General features: G+C 42.9%; 1 protein-coding gene across 14 annotated transcripts in view; it reads left to right on the plus strand.

The window, feature by feature from the left end:
* The window catches only part of ptprt (protein tyrosine phosphatase receptor type T), a 515,339-nt gene that overhangs the window by 299,233 nt on the left and 194,236 nt on the right, over window positions 1-21,870 (plus strand). The window lies entirely within an intron of this gene.

The raw sequence follows: 21,870 nt of genomic DNA on the forward strand, positions 1-21,870 counted from the left end.
CCACAAATAACTAATGACAGAGGTTTGCAGTGGAAGACGAAGTGATGACTGTTGCCATGGCGATGTGGAATGCGGACTACTTTCTGATTAGCGCATAATAAGAGGCTCTTTGGCCTTTGTGGTGAGGTCACTGGGTAAAGAAAGGACTACATAAACTCGGTGGGGGATGAATAATATGGCAACCTTTGCAGAATTTGATTAAAACTTCAATTAAAATATATGTCGGCATCACGCACTGCCAGGAGGCAGCCAGTGCGGCACGAGCCTGTGTTTCGCCACACATGACTTTCCCCCCAGAAATCATTCAAAGTCATGTAGTCTTGTCAGCACTCTCCAGGGACTCCCACAAGCCGCTGTCTTCCACTTTCATTAGACCGTCTCATTTGCTGAGAAATTGGAAATTACAATGAACAGGATGCAGTCATGGTTAAAAAAGCCTATTGTTTCATGAAATGGTGTTATCCATGATCCTGTGTTGGAGGTTGTGAGCAAACTGCAAGTTGTAACAGGTTTCCAGCCAAGCTTTAGAGTCTACGGTAATAAGGGCTCTTTTTCCGGCTGGCACTAAGGAGGCGCAAGTGTCAAATGTACGTTAGTTTGCAATTTCGTCATGTAAAAACTGGTGCACTAACACCAGGTTCGGCAATTTACCTGTCCAACATCAGCTTGTTTGCACTGAGGTGGGAGCGGGGGCAATATTTGAAGTGTGTCCTTAAAAACAAGTGCAATAGTTACACTTTCAGTAACACAATTGATAATGGCGCTCTAATGACTACTTGTGGTGGGCCGGGCACCTGCAAGCTGACCTCGTCATCAGGTGAAATGTGTTTGCTCCGACACATTGGTGCAGCTGGTTTCCGGGTTAAGCGGGTGGGTGTTAAGAAGCGCGGTTTGGCTGGTCATGTTTTGGAAGACTCATGACTTGACCTTCGCCTCCCGAGCTCATTAAGGAGTTGCAGCAATCAGACAAGATCAAAATTGGGTAGAATTTTTATTTTTTATTTTATTTTATTTTTTACAAATTGTGAAATGTTCAAATATATCACATTACACATTTAGTAATGATAGAATGCATTTTAAACTTCACGCACATTTACACTTTTGTATAACAAAAAATGTATCGTAGGACTGGGAAAAAAGGTGCTTATGGTTGTGCATTGATAAGCGCAACAAAGTCGGTATTAACGATATGTAATTAAATAAAGATGTCACTACTAAAAGCCTATTTCACATCATATCCTGCTGAATTTGCAAGATAACTTTTCTTTCATTTTGATTTCGGCCCATTGAAAATGTGGCACTGACCCACCCATAGATTGATGTTTCAGCATCGTCTTAATGAAGAGTTCGGCTTTCGACTGGCCATGTGCGACATGCACTCGCAGAAATGTGAAGCTAACTGAAGTTGGTTAGCTTTAGAAAACCCTGAGCAGATCTAGCTTTTTTCATAGGATGCCCCTCAGGTCCAGGAGTTTTAAGTTGGCTTGGAGTATAAGGGCACAAGGCGAGACCCAGATGCAGACACGGGAGGCAGATGGTTTGAGTCTTTGAAATGTATTAAACAATCCAAAAGTGGTAGGCAAGAGAATGGTCGTGGACAGGCAAAAGGTCAAAACCAGTTCAGAGTTCAGGAGGTACAGAGTGGCAGGCAGGCTCGAGGTCAGGGCAGGCAGAATGGTCAAGCAGGCGTGTACGCAGTCCAGAAAACAGGCAAGGGGCAAAACCGTAAGGACTAGCAAAAGAGAATAGAAGCAGGAGTACGGGAAAACACGCTGGTAGACTTGAAAAACATACAAGATGAACTGGCACAGAGAGACAGGAGACAGAGGGATATATACACCAGGGAAAATAAGCAACAACCGGAGGGGGTGGAGACAATCACAAGGACAGGTGAAACAGATCAGGGTGTGACATGGAGGGAAATCCAATACCAGGGGGCTAAGTAATAAAAGGAAATTGTTTCATGCTCGGTTCTAATTTTTGGGACTTTTTAGAATAAAACAAGATTGAGATCTGAGCTTGTATGTGTTTTCATTTTGAGCTAGAGGAGAGGAGAGATAAAATGGCAGTTTTCCTAAAATGGCCTTATAAAAAAAAATATACCAGTGTTTGAGTCTGCATGTTGCTAGTGATGTACACCCTACAGCGCTGTAGAGATCACAATGGTGTTGGATGTCTCTGATTGGTGACAAAACAAAGGGCTGCATGAAACATTCAGTGTAGCTTGAAGCTTGAACATAAATATACTGAACAAAAATATAAACGCAACATGCAGTGAAGTGTCCATTTTTCATGAGCTGATATAAAAGATCCCAGAATTTTTCCATAGGCACAAAAAACGTATTTCTCTCAAATGTTGTGCACCAAGTTGTTTAGATCCCTGTTAGCGGGATGTAATGAAGCCCTTTTGTTGGGGAAAACTATTTCTGATTGGGTGGCCTGGCTAGGGCCTAATGAAATCATTTAAATTGACTGATTTCCTTCTATGAACTGTAACTCAGTAATATCTTTGAAATCCTTGCATGTTGCGTTTATTTTTTTTAATATAGTTTTCATAGTTTCACTATAATGCAACACAGAGAGAAAGTACAACAAATCAACCATTTTCTGCCGGCAAAGGAAAAACGAGTTGTGCCGGTAATAAAACCCAATACAAAAATGGAATAATATTTTATTTGTCACGTACACGTGTTTAGCAGATGTTATTGCAGGTGTAGCGAAATGCTTGAGTTTCATGAAAAGGTTGTTTACATGAAGGGTGAAACTCAATTATTTTTTATGTTTTGACCTGATCTATAGAAAGTCCTTCCAAGGTAGAAAATGTAAGGTTTAGTATTGGGAAAGTGTTTAGTATTGGAAAAGACCATGCATTTTGGTTTTAGAGGAATTCAGAACAAGCTTCAAATCATACAGATTATGTTGAATGATGTTTTAGCTTTTTCAAAAGTCAAACTGCTGCCACTAGAGAACAGTGTCATCCGCATAAACATATACATTAGCTGTCTCAATATGTCTCCCAATGTTGTTGATATACATAATAAAAAACAGGGGACCTAAAATTGATCCTTGAGGCAGACCCGAGCACAACTCTACGGTGTCTGACTTACAACCATCTACCTTAACACACTGGGTTCGATTTGACAGGTAGTTTACAAACCACCCCAGAGCATGACCAGTAATCCCAATACACTTCGATCTCTGCACAAAGAAAGTATGGTCCTCAGTGTCAAACGTCTTTGACAAGTCTATGAATACAGATACACAATGCAGCTTCTTATCCAGGGCACAGCAAATATCATTCAAAACCTTCAAAGTTTGTCAAAGTTTAGTGCTGTGGCTAGACCTGAAACCGGATTGAATACCACTGAAAATATTGTTTTCCTGGAGGTAGGTGTTAAACTGCTTATTGACTAGGGACTCCAGTACCTTTGCCAGAATAGACTATTTTGATGTGGGCCGATAGTTGTTCGGTAGTGTGGGATAACCTCCATTCAAAAGGACAATGCTGATTTCCACCACTTGGGGATTTCATTACATTCTATGGTGAGGTTAAAGATGTTAAAGGGGAGGAATGATGTCTGCAGCTAACAGTAGTAGGCGCGGGTCTAGATAATCAGGGCCAGGCAATGTTTTTGACATCAATTGCTTTCGGGGCTCTACGCACTTCTGAGACAGAGAAGGGCGAGAAGGAGAACCTGAAGAAGGCGTGCTCAGGAGTGACAGGTAATTTCACAGGGGGCTTATGTTGACCTTTAACCCTATCAAATAATCCACCTGCATCAAGAAAAAGTCCAGAATAGAGGTTCTCTCAGTTAATCAAGGCTGGTTTAGCAGCATCGCATAGGTGTACATTTTTATCCAGGCCATTAGCCAAAATTAGCCTATGGGTTTTAAATGGTCTACTGAGAGTGCTTAGAAATATTTAGCCTGGAGAGCAATAGTGAATTAACAATCAATGGAAATAGTTGTTTTTCAGTTCAACATCTGGTTAGAATCTGTGTAGGGGTTTCAGTCCTGGACTCATAGCTACAAGATATCATTGGTCGGAATCGTCTATACATTGAGCCTGAAACAGGATTCTTGTTATTTGGCCATTGGCCCAATTTTACAGCAAGGAATTCTAATTGGTCAACCACAGGCTAGGTTTGGGGGTTATAAATTGCATCCTGTCGCTTTGTTCTGTGGAGAAGTGCAAATATGGTCTGTAAGTTGGTTCCATAATGTTTCTAAAACATTACATTTGCGAGCAGTATAACGGTGAGTGAACATTACAACTTTCTCTTGATATTGTACAGTGAGGGAAAAAAGTATTTGATCCCCTGCTGATTTTGTACGTTTGCCCGCTGACAAAGAAATGATCAGTCTATAATTTTAATGGTAGGTTTATTTGAACAGTGAAAGACAGAACAACAAAAAAATCCAGAAAAACGCATGTCAAAAATGTAATAAAATGATTTGCATTTTAATGAGGGAAATAAGTATTTGACCCCTCTGCAAAACATGACTTAGTACTTGGTGGCAAAACCCTTGTTGGCAATCACAGAAGTCAGATGTTTCTTGTAGTTGGCCACCAGGTTTGCACACATCTCAGGAGGGATTTTGTCCCACTCCTCTTTGCAGATCTTCTCCAAGACATTAAGGTTTCGAGGCTGACGTTTGGCAACTCGAGCCTTCAGCTCCCTCCACAGATTTTCTATGGGATTAAGGTCTGGAGACTGGCTAGGCCACTCCAGGACCTTAATGTGCTTCTTCTTGAGCCACTCCTTTGTTGCCTTGGCCATGTGTTTTGGGTCATTGTCATGCTGGAATACCCATCCACGACCCATTTTCAATGCCCTGGCTGAGAGAAGGAGGTTCTCACCCAAGATTTGACAGTACATGGCCCCGTCCATCGTCCCTTTGATGCGGTGAAGTTGTCCTGTCCCCTTAGCAGAAAAACACCCCCAAAGCATAATGTTTCACCTCCATATTTGACGGTGGGGATGGTATTCTTGGGGTCACAGGTAGCATTCCACCTCCTCCAAACACGGTGGTGACCCGATCCTGTAGGTTCATGCTCTACAACATTCGCAGAGTACGACCCTGATCTCACACAGGAAGCGGCGCAGGTCCTAATCCAGGCACTTGTCATCTCCCGTCTGGATTACTGCAACTCGCTGTTGGCGGGGCTCCCTGCCTGTGCCATTAATCCCCTACAACTCATCCAGAACGCCGCAGCCCGTCTGGTGTTCAACCTTCCCAAGTTCTCTCACGTCACCCCACTCCTCCGCACACTCCACTGGCTTCCAGTTGGGGCTCGCATCTGCTACAAGACCATGGTGCTTGCCTACGGAGCTGTGAGGGGAACGGCACCTCCGTACCTTCAAGCTTTGTTTAGTCCCTACACCCAATGAAGGGCACTGTATTCATCCACCTCTCGCCTCCCTATCTCTGCGGAAGCACAGTTCCTGCTCAGCCCAGTCAAAACTGTTCGCTGCTCTGGCACCCCAATGGTGGAACAAGCTCCCTCACGATGCCAGGACAGCGGAGTCAATCACCACCTTCCGGAGACACCTGAGACCCCACCTCTTTAAGGAATACCTGGGATAGGATTAAGTAATCCTTCTAACCCCCCCCCACCCTCCCCCCCAAAAAGATGTAGATGTACTATTGTAAAGTGGTTGTTCCACTGGATATCATAAGGTGAATGCATCCAATTTGTAAGTCGCTCTGGATAAGAGCGTCTGCTAAATGACGTAAATGTAAATGTAATGCCAAAGAGCTCCATTGTGGTCTCATCTGACCACAAGACTTTCACCCAGTTGTCGTCTGAATCATTCAGATGTTCATTGGCAAACTTCAGACGGGCATGTATGTGTGCTTTCTTGAGCAGGGGGACCTTGCGGGTGCTGCAGGATTTCAGTCCTTCACGGCGTAGTGTGTTACCAATTGTTTTCTTGGTGACTATGGTCCCAGCTGCCTTGAGATCATTGACAAGATCCTCCCGTGTAGTTCTGGGCTGATTCCTCACCGTTCTCATGATCATTGCAACGCCACGAGGTGAGATCTTGCATGGAGCCCCAGGCCGAAGGAGATTGACAATTCTTTTGTGTTTCTTCCATTTGCGAATAATCGCACCAACTGTTGTCACCTTGTCACCAAGCTGCTTGGCAATGGTCTTGTAGCCCATTCCAGCCTTGTGTAGGTCTACAATCTTGTCCCTGACATCCTTGGAGAGCTCTTTGGTCTTGGCCATGGTGGAGAGTTTGGAATCTGATTGATTGATTGCTTCTGTGGACAGGTTGTCTTTTAAACAGGCAACAAACTGAGATTAGGAGCACTCCCTTTAAGAGTGTGCTCCTAATCTCAGCTCGTTACCTGTATAAAAGACACCTGGGAGCCAGAAATCTTTCTGATTGAGAGGGGGTCAAATACTTATTTCCCCCATTAAAATGCAAATCAATTTATAACATTTTTGACATGCGTTTTTCTGGATATTTTTGTTGTTATTCTGTCTCTCACTGTTCAAATAAACCTACCATTAAAATTATAGCCTGATCATTTCTTTGTCAGTGGGCAAATGTACAAAATCAGCAGGGGATCAAATACTTTTTTCCCTCACTGTATCTTTATCCAGCTCCTGTGAAAAGTTTGGATGTGCATATAACCTTCCTTAGTCTAAATTGCCTTATCTGTATTATACGCCCACGGGGAGCAATTAAGTATTATACCTGGAACTGAATTTAGACATAGCATATTTAAAACAAATTGTTAGTTAATTTTAATTAGAATTTGATAACAATTATACACTGTCTTTTAGGCCTTGTAGTCTTGCTTATTTACTACGTTTGGCCTTTCCATGTCCAGACTGCAATTTACAGTTGTCCTATTGAAGCAATGCAATTAGAATAATGTGGACTGCAAACATTCAACATATTTAGCAAATATGGGTCAGGTTATTTCACAAACTAGGCTATAATGGACAAACATTCAAATTGGAGTTGATGGCAACGCAATACATAAAATACACAACTTTAAGTAACCACATATTTAGCCATGGAGCACGTTCTGATTGGCCAGTGAGGGGCCAAGCCTCAACACACCCAAACTTGTTTATTCACTAAAACCCAGCCCTTTCGTGCCACCGCCAGCTTCTGGGCCCATAATTCTGGTTGTGAAAATAGCTAAAATATTTCTAGCACACCTCTGAAACTACAATGCTACAGCTAGCGCTAAGATTCACAATTGCGTTAGGTTTGTTAAAATAGATACAGTTAAAGTGAGAAGTTTACATACACTTAGGTTGGAGTCATTAAAACTCATTTTTCAACCCCTCCACACATTTCTTGTTAACAAACTATAGTTTTGGCAAGACCACAAGTCTGGTTCATCCTTGGGAGCAATTTCCAAATGGCTGAAGGTACCACGTTCATCTGTATAAACAATAGTACGCAAGTATAAACACCATGGGACCACGCAGCCTTCATACCGCTCAGTAAGGAGACGCATTCTGTCTCCTAGAGATGAGCGTACTTTGGTGTGAAAAGTGCAAATCAATCCCAGAACAACAGCAATGGACCTAGTGAAGATGCTGGAGGAAACAGATACAAAAGTATCTATATCCACAGTAAAACGAGTTCTATATCGACATAACCTGAAAGGCCGCTCAGCAAGGAAGATGCCACTGCTCCAAGCCGATGCCACTGCACCAAGGCTTGCAAGCCGAAGAACACCATCCCAACCGTGAAGCATGGGGGTGGCAGCATCATGTTGTGGGGATGCTTTGCTGCAGTAGGGCCTGGTGCACTTCACAAAATAGATGGCATCATGAGGAAGGAAATCAATTTATGCAACATCTCAAAACATCAGTCAGGAAGTTAAAGCTTGGTTGCAAATGGGTCTTCCAAATGGACAATAACCCCTGGCATACTTCCAAAGTTGTGGCAAAATGCCTTAAGGACAACAAAGCCAAGGTATTGGAGTGGCCATCACATAGCCCTGACCTCAATCCCATAGAAAATGTGTGGGCAGAACTGAAAAAAGTGTGCGAGCAAGACGGCCTACAAACCTGACTCAGTTACACCAGCTCTGTCAGGAGGAATGGGCCAAAATTCACCCAATTTATTGTTGGAAGCTTGTGGAAGGCTACCTGAAACATTTGACCCAAGTTAAACAATTTAAAGGCAATGCTACCAAATACTAATTGAGTGTATGTAAACTTCTGACCCACTGGGAATGTGATGAAAGAAATAAAAGCTGAAATAAATAATTCTCTCTACTATTATTCTGACATTTCACATTCTTAAAATAAAGTTGTGATCCTATCTGACCTAAGACAGGGACTTTTTAATAGGACTAAATGTCAGGAATTGTGAAAAACTGAGTTTAAATGTATTTGGCTAAGGTGTATGTAAACTTCCGAGTTCAACTGTACCTAAATCTCAAACCAATTAAATTTTTTCTAAAACGATGAGCCTAATGTTATTTGCAGGCATGCACGCGTGCGCACACTAACATATACACGGACGCTCACACATACACTCACACGCACACAATGTCTCTTAGCGGTTTGATGAACAGTTCCCCTCTGCCATTTGATTGCTTCTCTCTCAGACAAGACCTGATGGATTTGTGTCGTGACATAAGGCTTTGACCACATCATTAGTGACCTAGCCTCTCAATACATTTATCTCTACTTGCACACTCATCTATCACTCGTGTTTAATTGCTATATTGTAATTATTTCACCACTATGGCCTAGTTATTGCCTTACCTCCCTTATCCTACCTCATTTGCACACACTGTGTATAGACCTTTTTCTATTGTATTATTGACTGCATGTTTGTTTATTCCATGTGTAACTCTGTGTGTTCTTTGTGTCGCACTGCTTTGCTTTATCTTGGCCAGGTCGCAGTTGTAAATGAGAACTTGTTCTCAACTAGCCTACCTAGTTAAATAAAGGTGAAATAACATTTAAAAAAAATGATAGATCACTTCCAGGCAACTCGGTGATATGCGTGTTTTATGACAAGAGCTCCAAGTGACTGTCAATATTTTCAATAGTCACGGCCAAGTTGAAAGACATGTCAGGAAGACTGAGGAACAGCCATTGGAGATGAGCAGAGAGAGTAATATCATTCCAATAGAGAATATTGTAGCCTATATGCCCAGCCTGTGATAGGAACTGGATATATAGAAGTAGTGTCACAAAATGAACCTGACCGCTAACAAATGTGATTTATCTCAGAGAATAGCTTGACTGCCTGACATGATCTGTTTACTGCTAAATACTTAAATAGTTACCCGGACAATCTGCATTGCCCCTTTTTTTTATCAAAAAGCGTTTTTCTGGCAGAAATACCTTCTCGAACATGTGAACTTTCATGTGCCTAAATATCAAACTTGTATGTCATCTGTAAATACGAATAAAATTGTTAAATTACGAGCCCAGTTGGTTTAGCCACAGAACAAGTAAGCAACCTTCCCGCTAGCCATGATTGGCTGGAAATGACGAGAGATGAGTTTGGAATGGTCTGCAGTGTAGCATCTTGTGTCTATAAAATGAGCTGCACGTAATGCATAGATAATCCTTTCTACTGCAGGTTTTTTGAAAGACATAAAGTTAGCCGTGGAGAACTGCAAATATGTTGCTACTGCTCTCAATAACATTGCTGCCCTGAATTTATCTATCGCTATCGACAAAGGTCAGTGGAAAGAAGTTGTGATGGACTATTTTCTGGAGGACGATCGTGCCATGCTGACTCTCGACTCTGAATCAGATGATGAGGAAATCCCTGATTTATGCTGAGCACTTGTTGGCTGCTTTTCCCTCACTCTGTGATCGAACTCATGTTAAACCATCTCAGTTGGGTTGTCGGGTGATTGTGGAGGCCAGGTCATCTGATGCAGCACTCAATCACTCTCCTTCTTGGTCAAATAGCCCTTACACTGCCTGGAGGTGTGTTTAGGGTCATTGACCTGTTTATAATCAAATGATTATCCTACATGGGATGGCGTATCACTGCAGAATGCTGTGGTAGCCATGCTGGTTAAGTGTGCCTTGAATACTAAATAAATCACAGACAGTGTCACCAGCAAAGCACCCCCACACCATCACACCTCCTTCTCCATGTTTCACGGTGGGAACTAAACATGCACAGATCATCCTTTCACATACTCTGCGTCTCACAAAAACACGGCGGTTGGAACCAAAAATCTCAAATTTGTACTCATCAGACCAAAGGACAGACTTCCACCTGTCTAATGTCCATTGCTTGTGTTTCTTTGTCTTATTGGTGTCCTTTAGTAATGGTTTCTTTGCAGCAATTTGACCATGAAGACCTGATTCACGCAGTCTCCTCTGAACAGTTGATGTTGAGATGTGTCTGTTAATTGAACTCTGTGAAGCATTTATTTGGGCTGCTATTTCTGAGGCTGGTAACTCGAATGAACTTATCCTCTGCAGCAGAGTTATCTCTGGGTCTTCCTTTCCTGTGGCTATCCTCATGTGAGCCAGTTTCATCATAGCTCTTGATTGTTTTTGCGACTGCACTTGAAGAAACTTTCAAAGTTTCCACATTGACTGATATTTTGATTTGTTTAACACTTTTTTGGTTACTACATGATTCCATGTGTGTCATGGTTCCACCTGTCACCAGAAGGTGGCAGAGACCGTCCTAGAGACATTGATGACACTCAGGTTGTCCTATTATTATGATTTCCCTGTTAAAAGAGGTGTGTTTTCTGGTGTCCTTTGCAGAAGCTTGAATTGTTTTACCGTGTGTGTTTGTTTCCTGATTGAGTTTGAGACTTTTTTTGCTGTTTACTGTTATCCTGTGGCTACTGTTCATAAGTAAAGTATTTATATTTATCCCTAACCACTTATTCCTCATCTGGTCTCTTCTGTGCACCTGGGTCTGACCTCACCACGTCACAATATGTGTTATTTCATTGTTTTGATGTCTTAACTATTATTCTACAATGTATAAAATAGTAAAAATAAAGAAAAATCCTTGAATAAGTAAGTGTGTCCAAACTTTTGATTGGTACTGTACATATACTATATACACAAAAGTATATGGACATTTCTTCAAATGAATGGATTCGGCTATTTCAGCCACACCCATTGCTGAAAGGTGCATAAAATCTAGCACACAGCCATACAATCTCCATAGACAAACTTTGGCAGTAGAATGGCCTTACTGAAGAACTCAGTGAATTTCAACTTGTTACCGTTATAGGATGCCACCTTTCCAACAAGTCAGTTCGTAAAATTTCTGCCCTGCTAGAGCTTCCCTGGTCAGTTGTATTTGCTGGAAACGTCTAGGAGTAACAACGGCTCAGCCGTGAAGTGGTAGGCCAAACAAGCCCACAGAATGGGACCACCGAGTGTCCTCGGTTGAAACACTCACTACATAGTTCCAAACTGCCTCTGAAAGCAACTTCAGAACAAGAACTGTTCGTCAGGAGCTTCATGAAATGGGTTTCCATGGCCGGGCAGCCGCGCTCAACCCTAAGATCACCATGTGCAATGCCAAGCGTTGGCTGGAATGGTGTAAAGCTCGCCACGATTGGACTCTGGAGCAGTGGAAATGCGTTCTCTGGAGTGATGAATCATGCTGGACAAATCTAGGTTTGGTGGATACCAGGAGAACGCTACCTGCCCGAATGCATAGGGACAAATGTAAAATTTAGTGGAGGAGGAAATAATGGTCTGGAGCTGTTTTTCATGGTTCAGGCTTAGTTCCACTGAAGGGGCTACATTATACAATGACATCCTAGACGATTCTGTGCTTCCAACTTTGTGGCAACAGTTTGGAGAAGGCCCTTTCTGTTATGACAACTCCCCCTTGCACAAAGTGAGGTCCATGCAGAAATGATTTGTGGAGATTGGTGTGGAAGAACTTGACTTGCCTGCACAGAGCCCTGACCTCCACCCTATTGAACACCTGTGGGATGAATTGGAATGCCGACTGTGAGCCAGGCCTAATCACCCAACATTAGTGCCCTGACCTCACTAATGCTCTTGTGGCTGAAAGCAAGTCCCCGCAGCAATGTTCCAACATCTAGTGGAAAGCCATTCCAGAAGTGTGGAGGCTGTTAGAGCAGCAAAGGGGGGACAAACTCCATATTAATGCCAATGGTTTCGGAATGAAATATTTGACGAGCCGGTGTCCACATTGAATTGCAGACAAAAGGAAGTCACTCCATATTTCCTCAATATCAGACACTGTCTGTAGTGTGTCTTGTTTGAGCTTTGATGTACAGTGCTTTCAGACGTAGTTTCAGGTATAGGTTCAGATGTAACACAACACAGGCCACAGGTCTGCTCCATCTCTTTGAACCAGTGTTTTCACCTCATTTCCAAAATAAAGACTACTTTCTACAAAGCCTCGCCAAGCATCGCCATCTAGGGCCCAGCCTCTACTCCTTCCAGCAACAGTTAGGATTACAAGGGCAGTGGGCACACAGGGTATACTAATGTACAAGTCTTCCCAGGTTCATAAATATACACGTTTGTTCCCCCATGCTCTGACTGAGAGAGTGAGTGTACCTGAGAATCTATCTGTGGGCATTTGATGTATCTTGATCCTCATTGTGAGAACTCATTACCGGGGGAAGCAGCGAGTGGAATAAGATATTTTCTTCCAGTGAGCCTAAATTATTGGAATGAGTGCCGGTTTGATTCATTCTGAGGGGGAAGGATGATTGCTTTCTCAGCTCACCAACTCCACAGTAGGGAGAGCGTAATAATAACCAGAAGGATCTCTCGATACAGACCCTTTTGGGGAAGAGGTGGGTGACAGGCGGTGCTGGTGAAGGTGCTAATGGTGTTGAGGAGATACGATGCTAGCTGTGTAGTCTCGGTGCCATCAGTCTACACTCTGCTCTCACCCCAATTTAGATTGCTTTTCTCTCTCTCTCTCTCCCCACCACCACCACCACCATTCTTTTGTTTTCAAGTTATTCATTTTGGAAGAAGAATACACACCGTTTCTCGTTTTGTATTTGTTTGTTATGCACTGAACAAAAATATAAATGCAACAGATAGTGTTGGTCTCATGTTTCATGAGCTGAAATAAAAGATCGCAGAAATGTTACATACGTACAAAAAGCTTCTTTCTCTAAAATTGTGTGCACAAATTTGTTTACATCCCTGTAAGTGAGTATTTCTCATTTGCCAATATAATCCATCCACCTGACAGGTGTGGCATATCAAGAAGCTGATTAAACAGCATGATCATTACATAGGTGCACTTTGTGCTGTGCATTTTGTCGCACAACACAATGCCACAGATATCTCAAGTTTTGAGGGAGCATGCAATAGGCATGCTGACAGCAGGAATGTCCACCAGAGTTGTTGCCAGAGAGTTTAATTTTGATTTCTCTACCATAAGCCGCCTCAGTTGTTTTTTAAAAAATGCGGCAGTACGTCCAACCGGCCTCACAACCGCAGACCACATGCATGGCGTTGTGTGGGGACTAGCAGTTTGCTGATGTCATCGTTGTGAACAGAGTGCCACATGGTATGGGCAGTCATAAGCTACAGACAACAAACACAATTACATTTTACCAATAGCAATTTGAATGCACAGAGATACCTTGACGAGATCCTGAGGCCCATTGTCGTGCCATTTATCCACCTCCATCACCTCATGTTTCAGCATGATAATGCACGGCCCTATGTCGCAAGGATCTCTACACAAGGAAGCTGAAAATGCATACTCACCAGACATGTCACCCATTGAGCATGTTTGGGATGCTCTGGATCAACATGTACAACAGCGTGTTCCAGTTCCCGCCAATATCCAACAAACTTTGCACAGCCATTGAAGAGGAGTGGGAAAACATTCCACAAGCCACAATCAACAGCTTGAACAACTCTAGGAGATGTGTTGCACTGCATGAGGAGATGTGTTGCACTGCATGAGGCAATGGTTGTCACACCCGATACTGACTGGTTTCTGATCCACGCCCCTACTTTTTTAAAGTATCTGTGACCAACAGATGCATACCTGTATTCCCAGTCATTAGAAATCCATAGATTAGGGCCTAATGAATTTATTTAAATTGCCCGATTTCCTTATATGAACTGTAACTCAAAGTCACATTTTTGAAATTGTTATGTGTTGCGTTTATATTTTTGTTCAGTGTATTATCATACTCTTCCGCTTGTTTCGGTTGGCTGAATGCCCCTATCCCTGTTTCCACGTTTCTCGTCTACCAAATGGAGGTGGTGCCGCACACTTGGGAAGGAATTGAATGGGCTCTGAGCCTGCATGCTGTAAGGCTCTGATAAAATGGCAAGGGGCTTTTGGCGAGTGGGTGAAAGTGGAGAGCGGTTGAGGGCTATTGAGCGGCGATTGAATAGAGCGGTGCACTTTAGCAATGCTTAACAGGAATCCAGCCTTGAGAACAATGTGAGACCACATTTTGCCAATATATAGCATAAGAGGGATGCAAAGAACTTTAATCATATATACAGTAGCCCTCACCTTTTAAAGGGGAAATCTGTGATTGCTACGTAGTTTTTAACTTTCAGTTAAGGACATATAGCCATTGATTATTAACACATATAACTTATAAATGCCTCATTAGCTAAGTTCAACTGTCAGACCTCATCAGAACCCAAAATATAAGCTTGTTTTGCTAATTTGTGTGTAAACAATGTGATTGTAAACAAACACTGTATCATTTTGATCTCATGGATGGTCAGTCCTTGCATCCATAGCCCCATGTATTCACTTTAGGGTGGTTACATTTCTCTAGGTGTCCGCGTTGCTGTTGTTTGAACTGCAGATTGCCTCTACAATATTTTATTATCTTGGAATCTCAATAAAACTGCACTTTTGATTAGTCTCAATCAAGTTTTTACATAATCTTAGCTCTACACAGATACATGCCTCAGACATGAATGCAATTTAAACCTCAGGTTCAGGCAAATTAATCAATGGGTATATTTATTGGCAGGGCTGTAAAGGAGCCTGTTGGAGTAGTGAGAGAGTGGCGGGGAGCCACACGGGCAGAGCCCAGGTAATTAAGGTAACAGTTGTACTCGGTTCCGCTCCACCACTCTTCCTCCCTAATTGCTCTCTGCTTTAAAGGGTGACCTGTGGCCCGGGAAATGGACAGACCAGCCAACACCAGGACTTTAGCAGTCAGGAAGTTTTCTGCCTCTCCAGCCCTCACAAACCACCAGGGGTGTGCGTGTGTGTATATATTTTTGTGTGTGTGTTTGAGTTGCACTCCAGAATCCCTCATTAAACTGAGATAGCAAACTTCAAATGATGGGGGTTTAGAATGTCACAGAATGTGAACAGGATGCTTTTTGCCATGGTGTGGAAGTGCAGGGCTTTTGTACTGAAGGTCGGACAACTCATTTGTGATTCCTTATATAAAGTGGGGCTGGATTTTTCCTGCATGCCCTGTGCACTCATGGATAGACCCACACAATTCAATATTAGGTTTGATGAAAGTGTAGGCTACAGAGATATATTGAGTTGTTAAGAACATGTACTGTAGTCTAGTCTGTAAAATGACTCAAAGGAACTCAAACAAATCCAGGTCCCATGCTCCATTGGAAAACCTAGTGAACTTGTGTGTTCTTCTATTGCACCAAGATTGCTACCCCTGTTAATACCTCTCATTGAAACGACATGAAAACATCGGATTCCATCGGCCTTCCGCTTTCACCTGTCCTACACACTTAAACACCATTCGACCTCATCCTGACTGTACCCTCAGTTACACTGAGGGTACAGTCAGCTAGAAGGCATCACAATCTCTCGGTCTCTCAAACAAAGATGGACAACGTCCCACCACTGTATCCGTGTTTTTTGTATGACAATTGTGAGTGGGAATTGCTGGACATTGTAGTACTTGCCAGGGTACAATGGCTGACGTGAAGTAGAGGGGAATTTTCGAGGCCTTGGTGATTATAGGGGCGGCAGGTAGTCTAGTGTTTAGAGCGTTGGACTAGCAATCGAAAGGTTGCAAGATCGAATCCCCGAGCTGACAAGGTAAAAATCTGTCGTTCTGCCCCTGAACAAGGCAGTTAACAACACAGTTCCTAGGGTGTCATTGAAGATAAGAATTTGTTCTGAACTGACTTGCCTAGTTAAATAAAGGTACAAAAAAATAGGGACGATAGACAGTGAGGGATTCAATGGGCTTCAAAGAAATTGCATCAACATCTTTCTACACCGTTCTATGGACCAGAGTCACCTTGAGGAAGATGGAGGTCAATAACGCCATTTAGCAAATGGACAAAACAACCACCCTATCCAATAACAAAGGAGCAGCAGGTAGTTCCAAGTCTGTGTCAAGCTAAACCGATGTTGTGACATTTTGGAAAGTTTCGATCCACGCATCTCCTTTCTTTCTTAAGTTTCACCCTAAAAGGCCCTGAACTTTGTGTTCATCTCTATTGCAATATCCAACTTGGATTTTCTATATAAAACTTAGTTATCAAATCATTTGTGAATCTCTGCATATTCTTTATCAGTTTGAAGGAAAATGGAGGGAGCTTCTATGCAGATACAACTCTCTCATGCAGATACAATTTTGCTAAATTAAAACGGGCAGTTTTCCCTCCAACTTTGGAGTCGCTTTTCAAACATGACGGGAGTAATTAAAAACAGCTAAAAAAAGAGTCTCTGGAACATCTGCTTGCAGTCGTGTTAATCCAATTTGCTTAAGTCACGTATCTCTGGGGGGGCTTATCTTGTCTTTAGGAGGCTTTTGGTACTGAATCCTAGGGGCACTGAGACCATTATGGAGCATTCATATCCCCTTCATAATCATGATGTAAAAAAATGTATTAGATTGCACTGTTAGACTTTAGAATGTAGATATTGCGAATCAGAGGGGTTAAAAAGTGGTGTGGCAAAATTTGTGCTTGTCTTTTCTGGGGCCTGGAGTTTTTCCTGATCTCATGACCTGGTCAGGTAAAACTCTGGGTCCTGTTGGTAGGCTATGACAGCTTCTAGCCCATTCATAGACGCTAACTAGCTTAGCGCCTATTGATGAAGGTATCTTCTTCCCGGGGAACTTTTGTTAAGAGCCCCGCCACTTGCTCTAAACATTGACATACATTACTTGCGGTAAGGTTTTGGAAACAAACAAAAAAAGTTTAATTACTACACACCTTTATATATACAGTGCCTTCGGGAAGTATTCAGACCCCTTGACTTTTTCCATATTTTGTTAGGTTATAGCCTTATTATAAAATGTATGAAATAGTTTTTTTCCCTCATCAATCTACACACAATACCCCATAATGACAAAGCAATAAACTGTTTTGGGGAAATTTTTGCACATTTATTCAAAATGGAAAATGGAAAAAAACTTTACTCAGTACTTTGTTGAAGCACCTCTGGCAGCGATTACAGCATCAAGTCATCTTGGATATGATGATACAAGCTTGACACACCTGTATTTGGGGAGTTTCTCCGATTTTTCTTTACATATCCTCTCAAGTCAGGTTGGATGGGGAGCGTTGCTGCACAACTATTTTCAGGTCTCTCCAGAGATGTTCGATCAGGGTCAAGTCCGGGCTCTGACTGGACCACTCAAGGACATTCAGAGACTTGTCCTAAAGCCACTCCTGCATTGTCTTGTCTGTGTGCTTAGGGTCATTGTCCTGTTGGAAGGTGAACCTTTGCCCCAGTCTGATGTCCTGAGCGTTCTGGAGGAACCACCTTGCTTCACCGTAGGGATAGTGCCAGGTTTCCTCCAGACGTGACGCTTGGCATTCAGGCCAAAGAGTTCAATCTTGGTTTCATCAGACAAGATCACTTTTTGGGGGTACCCTTCCCCAGATCGGGGCCTCGACACAATCCTGTCTCGGAGCTCTACAGACCATTCCTTCAACCTCATGGCTTGGTTTTTGCTCTGACATGCACTGTCAACTGTGGGACCTTATATAGACAGGTGTGTGCCTTTCCAAATCATGTCCAATCAATTGAATTTACCACTTGTGGACTCCAATATAGTTGTAGAAACATCTCAAGGGTGATCAATGGAAACAGGATGCAAAGGGGCTGAATACTTATGTAAATAACTTATTTCTGTTTCTTTATTTTATTTTATGAATTAGCAAAAAACTCTACAAACCTGTTTTTGTTATGTTATTATGGGGTATTTTGTGTAGATTACTATGTAGATTTTTTATTAATTTTAGAATAAGGCTGTAACGTAAGAACATTTTGAAAAAGGGAAGGGGTCTGAATACTTTCCGATGGCACTGTATGTATGTATATATATATATATATATATACACACATTTTTGTCATTTAGCAGACTATACTATATATTTGTTGTACTGGTCCCCAGTGTGTATCAAACTGGTCCCCCATGGGGCGGCAGGTAGCCTAGTGGTTAGAGCGTTGGGACTAGGAACCGAAAGGTTGCTAGATCGAAGCCCCGTGCTGACAAGGTCATTGAAAATAAGAATTTGTTCTTAACTGACTTGCCTAGTAAAATAAAGGTTTAAAAAATATATATACACTGCTCAAAAAAATAAAGGTAACACTTAAACAACACAATGTAACTCCAAGTCAATCACACTTCTGTGAAATCAAACTGTCCACTTAGGAAGCAGCACTGATTGACAATACATTTCACATGCTGTTGTGCAAATGGAATAGACAACAGGTGGAAATTATAGGCAATTAGCAAGACACCCCCAATAAAGGAGTGGTTCTGCAGGTGGTCACCACAGACCACTTCTCAGTTCCTATGCTTCCTGGCTGATGTTTTGGTCACTTTTGAATGCTGGCGGTGCTTTCACTCTAGTGGTAGCATGAGACGGAGTCTACAACCCACACATGTGGCTCAGGTAGTGCAGCTCATCCAGGATGGCACATCAATGCGAGCTGTGGCAAGAAGGTTTGCTGTGTCTGTCAGCGTAGTGTCCAGAGCATGGAGGCGCTACCAGGAGACAGGCCAGTACATCAGGAGACGTGGAGGAGGCCGTAGGAGGTCAACAACCCAGCAGCAGGACCGCTACCTCCGCCTTTGTGCAAGGAGGAGCAGGAGGAGCACTGCCAGAGCCCTGCAAAATGACCTCCAGCAGGCCACAAATGTGCATGTGTCTGCTCAAACGGTCAGAAACAGACTCCATGAGGGTGGTATGAGGGCCCGACGTCCACAGGTGGGGGTTGTGCTTACAGCCCAACACCGTGCAGGACGTTTGGCATTTGCCAGAGAACACCAAGATTGGCAAATTCGCCACTAGTGCCCTGTGCTCTTCACAGATGACAGCAGGTTCACACTGAGCACATGTGACAGACGTGACAGAGTCTGGAGACGCCGTGGAGAACGTTCTGCTGCCTGCAACATCCTCCAGCATGACCGGTTTGGCGGTGGGTCAGTCATGGTGTGGGGTGGCATTTCTTTGGGGGGCCGCACAGCCCTCCATGTGCTCGCCAGAGGTAGCCTGACTGCCATTAGGTACCGAGATGAGATCCTCAGACCCCTTGTGAGACCATATGCTGGTGCAGTTGGCCCTGGGTTCCTCCTAATGCAAGACAATGCTAGACCTCATGTGGCTGGAGTGTGTCAGCAGTTCCTGCAAGAGGAAGGCATTGATGCTATGGACTGGCCCGCCCGTTCCCCAGACCTGAATCCAATTGAGCACATCTGGGACATCATGTCTCGCTCCATCCACCAACGCCACATTGCACCACAGACTGTCCAGGAGTTGGCGGATGCTTTAGTCCAGGTCTGGGAGGAGATCCCTCAGGAGACCATCCACCACCTCATCAGGAGCATGCCCAGGCTTTGTAGGGAGGTCATACAGGCACGTGGAGGCCACACACTACTGAGCCTCATTTTGACTTGTTTTAAGGACATTATATCAAAGTTGGATCAGCCTGTAGTGTGGTTTTCCACTTTAATTTTGAGTGTGACTCCAAATCCAGACCTCCATGGGTTGATAAATTGGATTTCCATTGATTATTTTTGTGTGATTTTGTTGTCAGCACATTCAACTATGTAAAGAAAAAAGTCTTTAATAAGATTATTTCATTCATTCAGATCTAGGATGTGTTATTTTAGTGTTCTCTTTATTTTTTTGAGCAGTATATAAAAAAATATTTAAAAAACAACCCTGGTGTTGCAAGTACCATGCTCTACAAACTGAGCTGCACGGGACTCTTTTTCTGCTGATATGAAAGATAAGGGGCATATCAACATATTCTTTGAAAACTGTATCACAATCGATGATTATTAATGTTTCTATAGCAGGTAGCCTATTGGTTAGAGCATTGGGCCAGTAACCGAAAGTTTGCTGGATCGAATCCCCGAGCTGACAAGGTAAAAATCTGTCATTCCGCCCCTGAGCAAGGCAGTTAACCAACTGTTCCCCGGGCGCCTGAAGACATGGATGTCGATTACGGCAGCCCCCTGCACACCTCTGATTCAGAGGGGTTGGGTTAAATGCGGAAGACACATTTTAGTTGAAGGCATTCAGTTGTTCAAATGACTAGATATCCCCCTTTCCCTACCTGGGGTGGAATCAGCTCACCCATGGCATAGCAACCCTCTCAGTTGCCCTTTCTCAGTGTGTGCCAAACACTGCCGACCGCCATGTTCCTTGATTAATGAGACTTGAGTCATGCCCAATGCTAGCCCCCTACCATCCCTCCATCCCTTACTCCCTCCCTCCTTCACTCCCTCTTTCCCTCTGCTTCATTTGGGGTAGATAGCTGAGAGGAGCTGGAGGAGGAAGAGGGGGAGAAAGGGTATAAATAACAATGACAACACTGAGTCATTATTTGTCAAGATCAAGGGCAACTCAGGAGATGCCTTCATTGACTTAACAACAAAAGCAAAGTTATAACTCAGGCTTCACAGATGCCACTATTTTTTGGTTTGCTGACCTAGGGAGTTCCCCCTATTGGATTTTCTAGACTGAAATTAGCAATCTTCTTAGAGCTGATTTCCGAAATGAACCCTGATTAGCCGTAGATTAGCCCCAATCAGGCCCATTCAGACCTGGGGATTTGGGCTTTGTTGTTCAGCATTATTCTCAATCAGTTCCACTAATGTGAGGCCTTGAACTAAGCATGCATAATAAGTCTGTATTACACAAAGTCGTCAAGTTACTGTGTTTTGTGTTCTGTGGAGAATAGTAGTATGTGATAGATGAAAAAGTAGATTTACCGGTATTTATATTGATCACTGTGTAGTTTACCACAACTGCAATACATGTAGCTTGCTGGTCTCCTTTTTACAGACCCATATTATAACATCACTCATATCATAATGTAGACGTCATCAAAACATTGTACTGTATCTCCAAACAATAAAGTATTCAGGAATTACATAAATGCTTTTCTGGATGGTGCCATCGATAAGATTCGAGGGGCTTCTTAACAACCAGTTCTAAAGGTTCAAGAGCTCTGCACCCAAATGCCAGTTGTTTGTGCACTTAGCTTTGGTTTGTCCAGATTACACTACAGGCTTTTCATCTTGTAAAATCAGACAAAACCGTTTAAATTTCAAGTCCCACCCAGATGCACCCAAACAGAATCCAAAAGGAAGGGCGGTTTTGTCTCCCACCATCTTGTATGATTTAGATGTTGTTATTAGCTAACCTAGGGGAAATAGAATAACCTTGAGGCTAAAGGGCTTTGTTTGAGCAATCCTTTTGTCATTCACTCATGCATGGTATATCAACTTAACCATGATACTCGCAACAAGTGGATGATACTGCTGTGATAGCCCACCGGACATCCATGGGGGGGTTAGTGGAGATTTATCAAAGAGGTAGACTTGATCAAAGTGCTAAACAACTCTACTGTGCTAAACAACTATCTCCAAAATACAGCAATAGCAGTTCAGGTTTTTTTTTTCCTCATGTGACTTAATGCCATCCAACATCGGCTC

This window comes from Salmo trutta, chromosome 14 (assembly GCF_901001165.1).
Source record: "Salmo trutta chromosome 14, fSalTru1.1, whole genome shotgun sequence".
Lineage (NCBI taxonomy): Eukaryota > Metazoa > Chordata > Actinopteri > Salmoniformes > Salmonidae > Salmo > Salmo trutta.